At 43.3% G+C, this 17,185-nt stretch overlaps 1 long non-coding RNA gene across 1 annotated transcript in view; it reads left to right on the top strand.

Annotated features, from left to right (window-relative positions):
• The window catches only part of LOC108392290 (uncharacterized), a 201,460-nt gene that overhangs the window by 129,404 nt on the left and 54,871 nt on the right, over nucleotides 1–17,185 (top strand). The window contains exon 2 of the long non-coding RNA XR_012130641.1: nucleotides 2,221–2,346. This is a non-coding gene — a long non-coding RNA (uncharacterized lncRNA). The remainder of the gene's footprint in view (nucleotides 1–2,220; nucleotides 2,347–17,185) is intronic.

Raw genomic sequence — 17,185 nt, 5'->3', positions numbered from 1 at the left:
AAATTAAATTTACATATACCCTAGAACCTAGCAATTCACTTCTAGATATATACCCAACAGAAATGAATATATATATATATATATACACCAAACACATGCAAGAGAATGATCATTGTTGTATTATTTTTAATAGCCAAAAGCTGGAAACAACTCAAATATCTTTCAACAGTAGAAGGTACATGTATGTATCAGGATATATTCATGCAACTAAATACAGGGGTAAAAAACGAGTAAGTGACAACTACATGCCTCAATAAACATACATCTTGTATAATTGTATAAAGTTCAAAAACTGGCAAATCTAAATTCTGGTGTTAGAATAATTTATTGTCTCCCAGTGTGAGGTACCATGGCTGTAAAACTGAATAAACTATGGCTTTAGAAATCAAGATAGTGTTTACCTTTGTGGTGAAAAGAAGTTAGTGACAGCAGGGGTTCTGGGGAGGCTTCTGCGTTACTGATAATGTTCTTTTTCTTGATCTAATTGTGGTGACTGGGATGCTTTTACTTGGGAGTAATTTATTGGACTTATTAATGGTATACTTTTCTACATGTTGATCAATAAGCAGACATTTGTTAAGCACCTAATATGTACTTGTAAGATTGTATTGGGTTCTGGGTTCTCTCTTCTTTTACCTACTTTACCAGCATATTGAGAGAGAGAGCACATTTTTACTAATCAGCTCAAGGGACAGCACAGTGAATGAGCACAGCCAGGCTCTGCAAATTTATTCTGAGAGTAGAAAGGAGGGGTCAGTCAGGCTTAGGCTAGAGTTTCAATCACTTTGATGGGCAGAGTCCACTTTGGCACTTTCAAGTTCATGATCGTTTTCATTGCCAGTTAAAAGTTTCTAAAGATAATTGCACTGCTGATGGCCAGGAAGCTTCTGCTCCAAAGGTGGAGTGACTCTCCTTGATTTGAGTGTCTGCGTCTGCCATCAGGAAGCAGCAGTTGGTAGGGAGCTAGAGGCTTGCTGTGGCCCCGGTATGCTTGAGTGGGTGGGAGGCTGGGTCAAGTGTGGACTGGTGGAGAACGGTGTTCTGGCTCCATACTAACTGTATCACTTATGTTCTCAGCTAACACGCTATGAGAATGCTAATACACATGTTAGGTATTTGAGGAGGACTTGTTTGTATAATTGTGTTGTTACTGACATCAGTGTGTGTGACAGTCTTGCCTATATCCAGATGGAAGTTTCAGGTATTAAGGTAAAGAAATAAAAACATTTCGATTTGTGGAGGTGGTGAAATTGTGAGCAAATTTTTCTTTTAATTTTGTTATAGTGTTTTTGTTTATGTAATCAATAGTAACAACAAAAACAAACCAAAGGACTTTTCTCTATAAAACAGAAGAATGATCTTCATTGCATGTGTATTCTGACAAGAGAAGAAAAGCCCACAAAGTCATATTTTATACAGTCATATTTTATACAAATTACATAGACACATTTCTTAACTAATTTGAAAATTTAACCAGGCAATTTGATCAATTTGAATGTGACATTTGCTTATTTTCATGTCAGAAACAGAAAACTAACCTTCCACTTATAAATATGAAACTGAATTTAGATCAAGTTTTGGAATTCATTTTGACAGGTTGAGATGTAAGAAGCTGACATTTGCTGCTGAAAATATTTCTTCAAGTTTATTTAACATATGGCTTCCAGCTATTGGGAAAATTTTTGTTGTTATAAGGAGAGGTGGCTTGTTAGTTGATGGATGAATGTTTTAATTACAGTCTAGTCTAAATCTGGCCACTTAAACATACCAGCATGTATTCAGTTTGTTCCTTTGTGATGGAATATATACTTATATCCAAGAATGTGAACATCTTTATTTATTTCCAATAAACTAGTATTTATTGAGCTTTACTATGAGCAAGGCACACATGCCAGAGTCTATATACAGGCAGTTTCCAGCTAAGCAAATAGTTTCTTGGAATTAGGAACTGTTTCCTTACAAAAATATTATATGTGGTGGCAGGTTCCCAGGATAGTCCAAAAAAGGAAATTTTACTCAGTATGTAGTTGAGATGTGTACTGCTGCAAATACTAGCTGGATTCCTGGTCGCTGGGAGCAGGAAGCTATTAGTGGAGGTGAGTAGGAACAAAATGAAGAGGAAATGGGAAAAGGAGGAAAGGGAGGTAGACAAGGAGAAAGGAGTAGCAGGAGAAGAGAACCAAGAGGAAAGCGAATCCTATTTTCTCTTTTCTACCACAGGCCTGTGCTCAGGGACATTATTCTGGCATCCTCTCCTGTGTGCCCCTTCCATATCCGATGCCCTCATCCTGGATGCCCCAGTGCCCTCGGATGCTCTGAGCTCATCAGGGAGGTACCACATGCCAGGTATGCTCGCCCCTTTTGTTTCCGAAAGGTCTTGAATTCCCTGTTGGTCCACTTGGGTGGTAAGAGGACAGTATGATGAAACTGCCTCTAACACATGAATGACTAATAATCTTGTATCTTTAAGAGTTGTTAGAAGTGTTAAAATAGAAGCAGAGGAATCTCTTCCTGGTATAACTATGAGCATCATGACAAAGCAAAGTGGGACATTCTGATTTTGGAATTAGAGGTTGAGATCTCTGATCAGGGCAAAACACTACAGATTAGCCCGTCTTGCCTGGGACTCTGCTTGGTATTTGCCGTGGTTGTGTCCAGTAGGCTGGCCTCACTCCAGTTTCTTCTTTTTCCCTTCTCTGAACCCACAGACTCTAAAAGCTTTATGGGAGAAGTGGGTGCCTGCATATACATTTGCCTTTGTTCATTGGCTCTTGGTGAGTGGGTAATGACCTGTTTATGTGCTCCACATTATTGGCCCTAGGTTAAAAATGGGGAAATTGAGGCACTTAGGGATAAAATTCATATCCTTTTCAGCAAAAGGAGTATGTGCATATGGCTTTATAGTACAGGCCTGCACTGTCCAATGTGGCAACCATTAACTGCATGTGGCTGTTGAGCACTTGAAATGGGCTAGTGTGACTGAGGAAGTGAATTTTTAATTTTACTTGAATTAAAAATCTTATATAGAATTTAGTTATTGGAAAACTTTTAACTATGTTTGGAACAACTTGGGTACATGAATCTACTTTTTAAACTAAGTTTTATAAGCTCTAAATATAGATTGAATATTTACAGTGAAAATTTAGTGTTTGAAGGCAAAGCACCCTCTGCTCCAACTGAGGATGATTCCTTGAAGGGCCATTGAGATTTTGAGCTTCACACTGGGGTTGCTGAGGGCTTCATGACACTGTATCACAGTCCATGTGCTCCTTTGGCCCAATTCTGCTTCTTTCTCTTCCCTTCCAAGAATCATTCAAAGTTGGATCTTCCCTTCCAAGAATGATTCAAAGAGTTTTCCTAAATAAATCTTCTGCCTGCTAATACCCATCTCAAAATTTGCTTCCTGGAAACCCAACCTGCCATAATGTACTTACTTTTAAATAACATCATAAACACCTGGGGCTTCTGGGACCTCAAACATCTGGGGTCTTAAATACCTGTTTTTTCAGGTCAGTCAGTCAGCAACCTCCCGAGTGCCCACTATGTGAATAACCTTTACAGGCTCAAAGGAAAAAGTAGGGCACGGCCGGACCAGAGGAACTCAAAGATCTTTCGCTGAGCCTCTACAAATGTATTTGTATCTGTGAAGGGGAATATTTGCCCCAGTGCTTTTTGACCAGACCTGTAACTGCAAAGTGGTAGAAATCATTCTCTGGGTGTCTGTGGCTATGGGAGGGAGGGAAGGTGTTTAGCAAGCATTGAAAACTGAGCATAACTCAAATAGAGCTCAGTGCTCTGGGATCAGACAGAAGTAGGCTGGTGCAGCAGTTTTACTAAGGGTAGCCTTGAAGAACTTTGGGGAAGAGAAATCCTCCTAGTGGGCAGAGTTTGAACAGCACATCTCTCTGTCCATTTGTTAGAGTGAACAAAGAAGATGGCCACTGTTTCCCAGGCAGGACACAGTTGTTTGGCCCATGGTCAGGGATCAGAAAGGAACAAAAGAGGAGGTCTGGAGAAGAGTTGTATACATCGGCTTCTCTGAGTGCAAAAGGTGTCAGGATATTTGTGTTTCCTGAGGCTGCTCACCAAAGATTCCTTGCTGCCCAGGGAGGTCTTACTAATCCAATGAACAAGCATTTTCATTCACAATGACTGACCTGTTGACTGCCACTTCTCATTGTGCAATTTGATAAGACGACCCTGGACTCCAGTAAGTGCCCTGAGAGGGTCAGCTGGCCATCACGTGGCAGTTGATTTAGGTCTTTGTATCACATGGAGGGTATATTTGTCCTCACTGGAGTGGATTCTTAATTTAAGTTTAGATATAGTTTTCTGGCCTACAGTATGTTTACTCCCATTGCCAGCTGAGAAAGAGTAAAAGTCACATGTGTTTGTGATGTGTTGTGGAAGTGAAGACTATAATATTTCTTTAATTTCTTTTCTTGCTCCATTAAATTTATATATATATAGCTTACTTTTTCTTTCCCCTCTCTATATTTCACTGTCCTATAATAGAGGATATTAGTCCATAAATTGCAGAAATCACTCTGGGATTGTGATAGAGCTAGAGGAAAAATGGACATCACTCAGAAATTCTTAACTGTTACTGGATGCACCAACATATGAGCCTTTGGTTTTATTAAGGGTGTGAATGTGAAGATAGTTGCATATGGTAGGTATGAACATTTTAATGTATGTTTTGGAATTGTAAGTATGGAGAGAGGTGTATATAAAGATGGTGAAGAGTCAGAGGGATGGACTGTAGTGGCCATTTATTATTTTGGTGTTTTTGACTGCTTGGCATCTGAACTTCTGAAGCTTGAAGAATCTACTTTTGTGTGAAGCTTGGTAGAAGGCAGGGTTTCAACTTTCATGCAGAAGGCCGGATAGTTTTTCTTTCAGACTTCCAAAAGCTAGGGTACTGGCATATGCTTAAGCTTAGCCAATCAGATGCTCCTGCCTGGGACTTTGAATCTGGAATGAATGGTGCAAACATTTATTTTGCTTGTGGGGAAGTATTCAGAGTTCAGAGTGGGGATAATGGTGGTGATCGGGGATGTGTGGTACGCAGGGCCCTGCAGGAGTGGCAACTCGGTTGTAATCAGGCTGTTTCTGGGGCATGACCTTGACTCTGTTCTTGGTCCTCTTTTTGTTTCTGCCTGTTTTCTGAGCCTCTTTCTACAGCTCTTCCAACAATGGGTGGTTACTCAATATCATTCTCGTGTGTTTCTATTGTGTATAAGTTAGCCACATCAATAATCTTTTTTGGACAAAGAACTTTTCTTTTCTCTGGTTGCATTTAGGGTTTCATTGTTGCCTTTTGTGTTCTAAAATGTCACAACAATGTGATTTAACAGAGGATTTTAAAAAACTGACTCTTCTGAACATTAGGTGAGGCCTTTCAAACTCAATACTTGTACCTTTCTTCAGCTTTGGGAAATTATCTTGTCATTTCACTGATTACCTCCATCCTCTCTTCTCTCTGGGAATCTTGTAGTTGGATTGCACTTACATACCTCTTCTCTTTTCCCTCCCATTTTTGTTTGCCTCTTTGCTTAATATTCTGTATTCTAGAATATTTTGAAGAATTTAATCTTTTAACTCAACTTTTTAGAAATTTTACTATTCATATTCTTATTTTCTAAGAATTTTCTCTTCTCTAATAGGCTCTTTTCTGCATTTACAGTTTATGGATGCACCATCTTTTCATCTCTCTCTGGAAATACTATAAAATATTTTTCATTTTCATTTTATTTAATTTTTAGTTTTTCCTCCAAGGTCATTTTATCTTTAATTCACCTTGGTCTTTTTCTTTCATGTTTCAGGCTTCTCTCAACAGTCTGGTGATTGAGGTTGTTTAAGAATGAGGCAATAAGTCTGCTCAGGAGCCTTGTGTTGCTGGGTTGGGTGTTCTTGACTGTGGCAGGCTTGGCTTTGGTGAGAGGGAAGGCAGCTACTTGTGCCTCTGAAGAATCTCTTAATGTCAGACTGAGAGGGTTTACTGCAGCATACCATAACCCCAGCCTGGATATCTTGTCTTCCCAGTAAGTCCATTCACATTTCTTGTAGAATTTCAGCTTTAACTTTAGGTTTTTTTCTCCTGGGCTTGGATGTAAACACCTGGTTGTTAGGTGTTTTGCAAGCAGAGATGTTGAAGGGAAATGTAAGGGGTGGTATTCTATCCACAGACTTTCAATTAGTGACCCTATTTCTACCCTCATTTCTCACTCCTTCCCTCTACTGTCTATCTTCTCTGCAGTCTCTTCTGCTCAGCCTATTTATCATTCCTCCATCTGCTGTGCAAGTTACAGAAAGATTCTGAAATCTTAAGTCTCCTGATGGATCTTTCTTGGACTCTTTGTAGAGAGAGGAGATAAACTTGTAGGCTATCTGTCACTTTGAATTAGAAGCCCTTAGTCCTTTGCATTTTAAACAGGTCTTTAATGTGCTTAAAGTTTAGAGTCAGCTGCGACACATGACAATGTACCCTAGTCTGGTGGCATGCCCCATAGTTTTTATGCATTTTCTCATTTGATCCTCACAACTCTGGGATCCCTGGGGAGGCTGGAGTGAATGGAACTGGAGAAGAAATTGGAAGGTTTCACCTGGTTGGGAGCACTTGAACAGATACTTCTACTGCTGGTCAAAAAGCTAATGGAGAGAGATTTCTGGGCTGGGATAAATCTCACCTTAGGGCTCATCTTGGAAACAGATGAGCAGGGTCATAGGAACAGTAATATCTATTCAGTTGTTGATGAATCTGAGTTGTTAAGAGGACAGGAGAGGTAAGTGGGAAGCTGGAGAGGAGGTTCAGGAGTCTGTAAGGTGATGTCAGCCTGTTCTATACAGAATTTGAGCAGATGTCCTGCTGAGGAGGGTAAGTTTGAAGCCAGAAAATAACACTGTCAGCAGTGTCGTGGGTACACACAAAGGACAATGATAGATTGCACAGCCCCCCTCTCACATTTCCGGGCTAATGGAAGTGACAGCAGCATAGATGAATGAAAGCCACAGCTTGCCCATTAGTTTCAGCTTCCTTCCCCAAAGGCTTTCGACTAGAACTTGCAAAACGTGCATTCTCCTCTTTGTCCTTCCCCCTTCCCAGCCTACTGGAAGAGACTGACAGGACTAAGGAAGCAAGTCCCTGGAGACAGAGGAAGAGAGGGTGGGGAGACTCCCAAGTTGGTTAGTTGGAGACCAGGCTGTTTTGCTCAGGGCCAATCTCAATATAATTTTTAGATGGGGTGCAGGCAATGGGCCCAGCATTTGAAAGGTTCCCCTAGGGTGGTGGTGTCTGTACCCTCCGCTGCCACCTCCCCTCCAGCCCAGGAGACTCACCCAGCAACAGCAGAAACCCTGCCCTTTGGGAACGCCCTGCATCTTGCTGGCCCAGAGCCCTCCTGCGAAGGAAGCTCTTTTCCATGTGCCTCTAAGGCAAGCCTCTCAAAGGCATTTGTTTATGAAAACGATGAGCAGGGGAATTCTATAGGCTCCATAAGATTTGCACAGTTGCTCTTCTTTTCTTCCCGTTTCTCCTTTCGAGAATGAGTGCTTTTTTTTCCTCCTTGATGATTCCTGGCAGCAGCCAACACTGTTCAAAGCCTGTCTCTCAGAATTTGCTAAGCATATTCGTAATAACCGCAGCTGTGAGTGAGTTTGCAGCCTTACCAGTGCTCAAGTCTCCCTCTCTGTCTCTCTGACTGCCTTTATCTGGCTCTGGCTCTGTCCCTGTATCTCTCTCTCCACTGGACATTTGGTCAGCTGGTCCAGAGCTCTTAACAGCTCTCTGGCTTTAGGAAGGAGCCTCAGCCACACTCTTCCTGAAGGCAGTAACAGGGCATGGTACTTTCCCAAAAAACGTTCCAAAGTTTCCTGGTCTCCTACATAACTAGCCCATAACTACTTTTCTCTGACGGGAGGGAGCCATCTTCACCCCGAGGCTCCTTCTCCTTCAGGGCAAGCTCCAAAGCAGGCAAACAGTCAATCATTTATGAAAATGAAAGATTCATGAGGGACTCTGCTGGGCTGCCAGCAGAATTTAGGCAGGTTCTGACCTTAAATTAATTGAATTAAGCTGTGTTTATTTAATCAGTGCAGAGATGAGTATCCTCGGGCAGGAATTTGCTGCCTGCCTATGAACTGTGTTTTTGTCTGTGGGAGGGAGAGGGATGCAGCCTACTCAGCAGTTTCGAGAGGTTTGGGACCAGGCTGCCTGGTGGTGTGGATTCAGACCAGGTGCTCTGGGGACACTGCATTCAGCAGCTCTGTGTGCGCACGCACAAGTGCACACAGCCAAGCAGAGCTCCTATTGCCCAGTGCCCCAGCATCTGGCTCTCTGGCAGGAGTGTCAAAGCAGCCAGACCTGCCAGCAGTCTGTGTTCAGCCACTACAGGAGGAAAGCATTTGAGAAACATGGCCACACTGTGGCTTAAGGACATATTGCTCAAAGCATGCTCCCCAAATCTCTTCTGGTACTGGTTAAGCATGCTGATTTCTCAGCCCTTCCCACCAGCAAGTCCCTCTGAGACTTGCTGAATCACACTTAAGTTTAAGAACTACTGTGTTCTCAAGTGCTATTAGCTTTAGGAGTAGCAATACATCCCCATTTTAAGGGGTGGGCAGAGGACAATGGCTGAAACCCATTTATAAGGCATCATTATGGTGTGTTTCAGGCACAGAGGGAAGACATTTGGAAACAGAGGTGTTTTCTAGAGCCTCCTAAATCACCCCACTTAGAGGACAGTGTACATGTAAGGGCAGATCTGAGGGGAACAGCTGTGGCGTGGTGGGTCTGAACCCTGATTGTGGGAGTAGATGTCTGAGCTGACGGTGTATGGGTCAGTCTGAGCTCAAAGGCCTGAAACCAGGGGCACCGATGTCCAAGGGCAGGAGAAGTCAGGTGACTTGGCTCAGGCAGACGACAGATTTGCTGTCCTTCCCCCTTTTTGTTCTATTCAGGACCTCAACAGATAATCTCTCTCTCTCTCTCTCTGCATATATATGTAAAACTCCTGTTATTCCTATTGGTTCTGGTTCTCTGGGGAACCCTGACTGATACAGTGCCCCACACTGAGCTCCTCGTAGGCAGCAGGGGTCAGATAGGATTCCCCCAGTGAAGATGATGAGCCCCTCTCCTCCTCCTTGCATCATTTTGCTGAATAACTCTGATATTAATAGAGAGGAGTAGCAGAGGGAGAGTGTGCTAGAATCTGCCTTTATTTATTTATTTTACAAAAAACACACTAACACTTATTACACACTTTCACTTATATTAGCTCTATAATTCTTCCCCTAAATGTTGTGAAACAGGTATAATTTACCCATTTAATAGGTGAGGAAACTGAAGTTCAGATTACCTTGGGGATTAGCCTAAACAGGTCTAATTCAATACCTTTTCCTCTAGACTTCTACCATCCAATATGATAGTCACTAGCCACATAGGGATATTAAGAGCTTGAAATGTGGTTAGTCTGAATTGAGATGTGCTGTAAGAGTAAAATAAAAAGATTTAGTATGAAAAAAAGGTGTAAAATATTTTGTTAATAATTTTTATACTGACTATAATTTGAAGTGAGATTTTGAATAAATACATTATTAAAATTAATTTTACCAATTTCTTTCTACTTTTCAAATGTGATAAGGCATGTACCTTTATATGTGGCTTGCATTCGTGGTCTGCATTATATTTCAAATGGGCAGCATGGCTGTTTGGGCTCATAGCCTCAGGTCACTCCAGGACAGCCCTCAAATCACCCCAAGACCCGTGAGAGGTGAAAGAAAAATCTAACAGACTGCATAGTAACTAACCCCCTGTTTTTTGTGTTTTGATATCTCATCATGAAAGGGAAGAGCCGGAGCACCATGGTGTTCACCCCAGGAGGGGCCAGATGCTCTCCTGTATTTGGAGGGACTTTCTTTGAAGTGTGATCTTATGTCAAAAGTTTTTCCAAACTTACGTGGGTCTACAAAGAACTGGGAAAAAGTTCAGATCCCTGAGCCAGAAAACTTCCTCTGCCACCCTAAGGTCAGATGAGTATGTGGGAAGCGATGGAGCGCCTTTAATATTGAGAAGTCTACTATAACAGGAACAGACACGTGAAAAGAGAGGGCCAGAAAGGGGTGGGAAAAGCAAAAGGCTGGCCAGGAGCTCTGTCAGCTAATGAAAGCAAGTGATTCATTTATACTTTAACTTGTTCATTCATGTAGCAAATATTTACTTACTGTCTGATTATTACTCATTGTCTAATATATGCTTAGTATCTACCAGGCACTTTCCCAAGTTCTAGGGATAAAGTGATGATCAAGGATAAAGGTTTCTATCCTTTTAGAATTTGTTTTCTAGAGATGATAGAGAACAATATACAATAAATAAATACGATAATTTCAGATTCTATTTTTCGGATTATATTTGGCTTCTGTAATACAGAGACCCAAATAACAATGGCTAGAGAGAGAATTTAATTTCTTTCTCATGTAACAGTCTGGGGATGAGCAGTCTATGATAATAGAAGCTCTGTGGTGTCAGGGATCCAGTTTCTTTCGGTCTTGCTGATCTGTCATCACTAGATGAGGTCATCAACAAGGTGGAAGATGGCTCTCCACCTCCTCCAGGTTGTAGTCAGGCGAGCAGGAAGGGAAAATGAGAACACTCCCCTTCTTTTTAGGAATATGAATTGAAGTAACACACATCACTTAACTCACACCCCACTGGCCAATACCTAGTCATATGACCACACCTAGAAGCAAGGGAATCTGGGAAATGTGGTTTTTATCCTGAAACAATATGTATCCAGCTAAAAAATGTTTTTAATGAAGGAAGAAGAGAGCTGATACTGAGAGACAACTGATAGTCTCAGCACAATGGTAAGTTTCACAGCTCCTATATGCACAATGTCGATAGTCGGATTGTCTTATTTGAAAGACCAGGCTCCAACAATTCTTAGGTAAGTCAAACAGAATTTACTGATCTAAGACAGAGAAGGAAGTTGGTATGTCAGGACTCATAACAGAGAGATCAGCATCATTTTCCAGGATACACAGAGGGGAATGCTTCCAGAACACAAAATCCTCCGTAAGAGATACCCAGTTGCAAATGATAACATCTGAGAAAGTAGGAGTCACATTAGGTTTTCAGGAAGCCTAACTGATTCCTACTAGACCCAGGGTCTATTCTGCAGAAACACAATAGGACAATAGGATGGAAGGGAGTTGGGAAGAGAGGTGTGTTCTATTTATTTGCCAAGTGTGGACAAGGAGGGTGTCTCTAAGGAGGTAATATTTGAATACCGAAGGGTTGGAAAGAAAGCATTCCAGACATAGGGAGAAGCAGATGCAAAGACTTAGAGATAAGATTAACTCTGATGTGTACCAGAAGGTTTTCCAGAACAGCGGGAGGGTCACGAATGAGGAAGACAGTGAATACAAGAGAAGGGAAAGAAAGGAGAAGGAGTTGGGAAAGGAGGGCAGCTTCAAGTTTAGCTCTGGGCAACCATCTTTATCAGACAGGGAAAAAAATGGCATCCCATCTGTTTCTATCAGGTATTCTCTTGTGGTCTCCTGCTGGCAACTTTCCATTCTAATCGCCCCAAACTAGAGCAGTGAAAGGGAATTTGGCATCAGTTTTCCACAAGTTCATAGTCGTTTCTTTTCTGCCATTGATTTTCCTTATCTGTTTACTGAGGATAAAAGTACCTGGCCGATCTCCTCACAGGGTTATTGTGAGGATTGGATGAAAGAGGAGTGAGGGTGACACACAATGAGTCCCACACCCAGTAAGAGCTTGGTATCATTGTCTATGTTGTGATGGTTGTAGTCAGCTGGTTTCACCCATTTCCAGGCCTTGACTACAGTTACAATTTTGAAACATATTTTTCCAGCATAGTAACTAATTTTGGGTTCGTTTCTTCTTGTCAAAGCATGTGCTTAGATATTTTTAGGAGATACCCTTTTTGTCAAAGATCCCTATGACTTGGTTGGAGTGGTGTGCATTGTACCCAATGGAACATTTCGATTATTTGTTCTAAATAATCTGTGAGATCATTACAGATTAATAATCTGTAGAGAACTCTGCTGTCTGCATCCCATTAGAATATATATGTGGATATAACTTTACATACAAATCAGCATTTTCTGACTTTCTTTTCAAGCCAATGTGGATATACCTTATTTTAAAAATTGTGACATGTTATTAAATTATAATCGTTTTGTTTCTCCCTCTATGCATATGCGTTTACCAGAAGCTTTTAGAACTTTGCTTAGCTCAGGGCTTTGGAACCATTTTGCAAGGTTTCTTTTTCCATTATGGGTAGGGAGAGATGGGTGTGGACAGACAACTTCTTTACCTCCAGTTGTATCTGAGTTTCAATCATGTACCTATTCATTCATATCCACCGAGCCATCGCCCCACCTTCCCATTTATCCTTCCCTAGGACACCTTGTATATCCAACTTTGATGGTAGTATGAAGACTGCAAGTGCAAAGATGGAAAAGACAGTCCCTGCCCCTAAGGAGCTTCTCATCTAATAGGGGAGACAGTGCACGTGGATTACACAGCAGAGTGCTAAGTGTTGTGAGAAAGGCGTATAAAGGAAGGACAGAAGCCTGGAAGATTATCCCTAAACCAGGATTAAGGGTTGAGGGAAGTCTGCATAGTGGAGATGACACCTGAATCGAATCCTGAAGGACAAAAAGTCCAGGAGGGCTTTCCAAGTAGCAGGGCCAGTAAGTGCAAAAGTGTATATTGGGGTAGAGAATTAGGGATGGTACTGGAACTGCAACATGTTTTTATGTAGTCAGAGCACTGAACACAGGATAGGGATGGAGGCTGATAGATGAGGCTAGAAAGGTAAATCATCAAGAGTCCTGTAGGCTATGATAATGAGTTTACATTAAGGAGGACCCCACGAAAATAATTTAAAACAGAAGAGTGATGAGTAGATTTTCAGTTTTTGAAAGCTTCCAGCTTCAGGATGGAGGATGAAACTAAAGGAGGTGAGACTCATGGAGGAAAATGAGATCTGTTGCTGGCAGTCAAAGTGGCTGTAGGAAACAGTGAGGGCCTGAAAGGAGGTGGTTGTGAGAGCGAGAAGAGGACAATTATAGACACTGCAGAGGAGTAGAATCAACAGGGTTTTGATCCAGGTTGATGTGGAGGTGAGGGAGAAGGAGGAGGCTTCAGTGTTTGGGTGACCTGGCTGCCATTAATTCTTGCATGTAACACAGGAAGGAAGACAGCTTTGTGAGAGGGAGCCTCGAGTTCAGGTTCAGACAGTTAGAAGTTGAGGAGGGGCCACTGTCTAAATCTTGGGTGAAAGGTCTGGGCAGGAGATAGAACCTTAACAGAGGTGAGTGTGAGTGTGGCTGCCCAGAGAGAGTGGAGAGAGTAAAGAGAGAAGAGACTGCAGGATGGAGCCATGGGGGATGCCCACAAGTACTGAGGAGCAAGGGAGGAGGCAGGGAGGGGCAGCCAGAGCAGCAGGAGGAAGCCGGGAGTGCTGGCAGTGGGGGCAGCAGAGTTCAGGGGTCACATGCTGCTGAAGGGGCAAGCGAAATGGGCATGGCAAAGTGCCCACTGGGTTCATTGACAGAAAGTTCCTGTCCTGCAGTGAGACAGAGCTAGCAAGGGCTGAGGAGTGAGTGAATGTGAGGAAGCTGTAGGCAATTATTTACAGTTTGGCTGTGAAGGAGAGAGAGAGGCGACTGGAGAGAGGATGGAAAGGGCAGGTTTCAGAGGCTCAAAGTGAGTTAATTTATTAAATTAATTCATTCACCTATTTATTAGGCATCTGCTATGTAACAAATGGTGCGTTAGGCACCATGCAGGTGCAAAGAAGTGTAAGACCTTTCTAGTGTGTACAGTCTAGTCAGTGAAGCCCCAGAAATGCAGAGCCAACGGACCTGCTGTCCTGTTTGCTAAGAAATGATGTAGGATGATAGAAAGTGCCCTTTAGAGTTCATATAGATCTGGATTTAAATCTTGGCTCTGTTCCTCCTTGGCTTTGTGACCTTAGGCTAGTTATTTAATGTTTCTAAGCCTCAGTTTTCTCATCTGTAAAAGAGAAATAATTCCAACTGTGCAGATTCCTTGCAAGGATTTGAGATAGTCTATAACTCCCGATGGGTAAGAGTTTTGTCTGTGTTACTTAATATTGTATCCTCAGTCCCAAGCACAGCATGATGTCTGACCATAGCAGGAAGTCAGTAGATAGTTGCTGAATGAATGAGTGACTGAAGGTATATAAAGATCCTGGCTCTATAAAGGGTAGCCATTCTTCCTCCCTGCTATGGAGCCTGTGAAGACCTGTCCTTGGGTTTGTGAGAATGAGATCATGAATTAATAGGCAAAATGCTAAAGCCTCTAGTCAGCAGTAAGCCACACGATGGATGTCCTATGCTGACACTCCTGATGAGTATAAATGGCTAAGGGACAGATGCCCTGGGTAGCAGCTTGTACCTGGCTAGGGCAGGTCATGGAGAGTCATATCCAGGTGCCAGGTAGGTGATGAGAAGGTACTAACCTGTATCAGGTCACGGGGACAGGCTGTTCCAGTCATCTCATGTGAGTGAGAGGCATCTGGCTCTGTCTAGCTTATCAGGGCCTGTGGCTCTCAGTGGCCTGGGTCAGCTAAGCTGGAGCTGCCTGTCCGCAGGTGCTGGGCCTCTCTGGCCACCCTTCCCTGCCCACAGCTTAGATCCACATGGTAGCAAAGATAAAAGCAAGAAGCTGAGTCAGTTCACCTCTTCATGAACTCCTGCCTAGATAAATATAAAACTTGTCATACACAGCCTCTTTCTCTTTGGAAAACTAATACCTACTCCCTATTAAAAAACATCATAGGACAGCACAAAGAAAAATCATTCAGAAGTACTTAATGGAAATATTTTGATGTGGTTTCAGGATCTTTTTATTTTTCTTTTCTTGCCTGGCTTTTAAAATGCTCTGTGCCTAGTTTCCTTTTGTTCTTGGGCTTCGAGGAAGGCTAGAGCCACATTTCCTGGAAGAATGGTGCTCTGTGACTGGCAAACCAGTGAGAGAGACACTTTGGCACATCATGGAGAAGCCAGAGACTTGTTAGTGTCTATTTACCTCCTTGCTTAATGCTCCAGAGGAAGGGCCCGAGGCCGTCATCTCCTGGAACAGCCTCCCCAGAGCTCCCCGCTCAGGATGTGCTTAATGAAGGAGGGCAGCCTGGGCCAGGGGAGGGGAGGGAGTCCCACGTGGGCCTCATCTCTCCTTGGCTCCTTGGAGACCCAGGAGTTCTGGGGAGCGTGAGCTGCTGTGCTGTCTCCTGTGCTCTGGAGGCTGCTCTGCACAAAGGTGTTGGGGGAGGTTGGGGCACAGCACATATACACAGGCTGTACTTGCAGGGCTGTGTTAGACCTCAAGGTCACTTGTCAGTCCCTACATCTAGGTTAGAAATCGAGGTGTGGGGAGAAAACGTGGCCTGCTAGCTCATGTGGGAGCAGGGTGAAGTCCCCTGATTCCTGCTCTAGTGCTCTGTCACCCGCAGGGTGCTCATGTCACAGCCTCCAGGCAAGTCACCTCTCTTGATCATGAATGTAGCCATCTCTGCCTCTCCCTGCCTCAAAAGAATGTTCCATTCATGATATAAAAGAGTCAATATAGGGACTCAGCAGATCATGGTTTGAGTCCTAATGCTGTGGAATCCTCTGTGAATCACTTGACCTATTTGTACCTTGGTTTGCTTCTGTAACATGAGGGGAATAACAATAACGGCTAGCATTCTTGAACCCTTCTTGTGGGCCAGGTAATATGCTAAGTGCCAGGGTTGTTTCATTTAATCCTCTCAACAACCTTATGAGGAATGCTCTATTATCTCCATTTACAGATGAAGAAACTGAGACTCAGAGTTTAATTAACATGTCCAAGATCTCACAGCTAGGTGATAGTATCTACTTTATAGGGTTTATGCAAGAATTGTATGAGCTGCTCTAAATGCACTTTCCACTATGAAACTATGAGACACATATATGCAAATATATATACTTGTCCTTAATTTTCAACGTGAAAATATATTGAGTTTTTTTGGAGGGAAGAAGTCCTGAATTCCAAGTTATTACTATTTGATTTTATTCACCAAATGTTATAGAAATTGCTGCTGAATGCCAAGAACTGTGTTCAGCACTGGAGTGAAGGGTATCACACATGCCCTGCTTCATGGATGTCACAAGTTAGTAGATAACACAGCCATCCAGGTGAACACGATGGCTGCGGCCCTGGTTAAACTCCCTCCAGGTGGGATGTCGGCCTGGGGGTGGCAGGGACTGAGCTTTGTCAAGCAGCAGTTCCCAACTCTGTCCTCTTCAGCCAACACCAGAAATTCTGACTCCCCCTGGGGGAGGGGTGTGGCCCAGACATCACTGGTTTTTAAAGCACTCCCGGGGGATTCTGTGGGCCCCCAGGGTGGAGAAGTGCTGATCTAGACAGTTGAAGACACTTCTAGAGGAGGTAGCATTTAAGCTAGGGGCTGCTGGAGCTTGAAAATGGTTCACTGTAACTGCAGCCGACAGCTCTGCCAGGTGGAAGTGCCTCTCTCTGACAGGCAGGGCTGGAGGCTACCCCCAGGGACAGCTCCCGGGTGAGCTGCACCTCCTGAGAAGCTTGTCCAGACTGCAAGCCTACCCACCCCAGCCCTTCATATTCACCGTCTGTCTCCCCTGGCGTCAGGCCTCAGCTGAGGTGGTTTCCTTGGGAACCTGACGGCCCCGCCTCTCATCTCTGCTCAGCAAGCTGCTACTGAGCAGGAACAGGGTGAGGAGTAGATGTAGGGTTCTTGGAGATGTGACTTTGAAAGCAGGTTTCTCTCTTCATCCATCAGGCTGCTGCGAGGGGCTGCTCCCCAGACAGGCTGCATCATGTGGTCCCCCTTCACGGCACACAGCCAGGCCTCAAAGACACAATCTTAAAAACCACATTCACAAACAGCTCATACGATTCTGACATAACCCCTATGGTGTATGTAGACAGTATCGCCCAGCTTTGAGACCTTAGGCAAGTTAAACTCTGAGTCTCAGTTTCTTCTACTATAAAATGGAGATAACAGTGCATCCTTCATGAGGCTGTTTTATGAAAGAATCAATAGGAAAAGGGACCCCTTGATGCTGGTGTGTGGGCTGAAGGCTGATGCCCACCTCAACATCCAGACAATGAAGTGAAGTCACACCC

Source organism: Manis javanica, chromosome 1 (genome assembly GCF_040802235.1).
Source record: "Manis javanica isolate MJ-LG chromosome 1, MJ_LKY, whole genome shotgun sequence".
NCBI lineage: Eukaryota > Metazoa > Chordata > Mammalia > Pholidota > Manidae > Manis > Manis javanica.
Note: the sequence above shows the minus strand (reverse complement) of the source record. Positions and strands in the feature narration are given on the sequence as shown.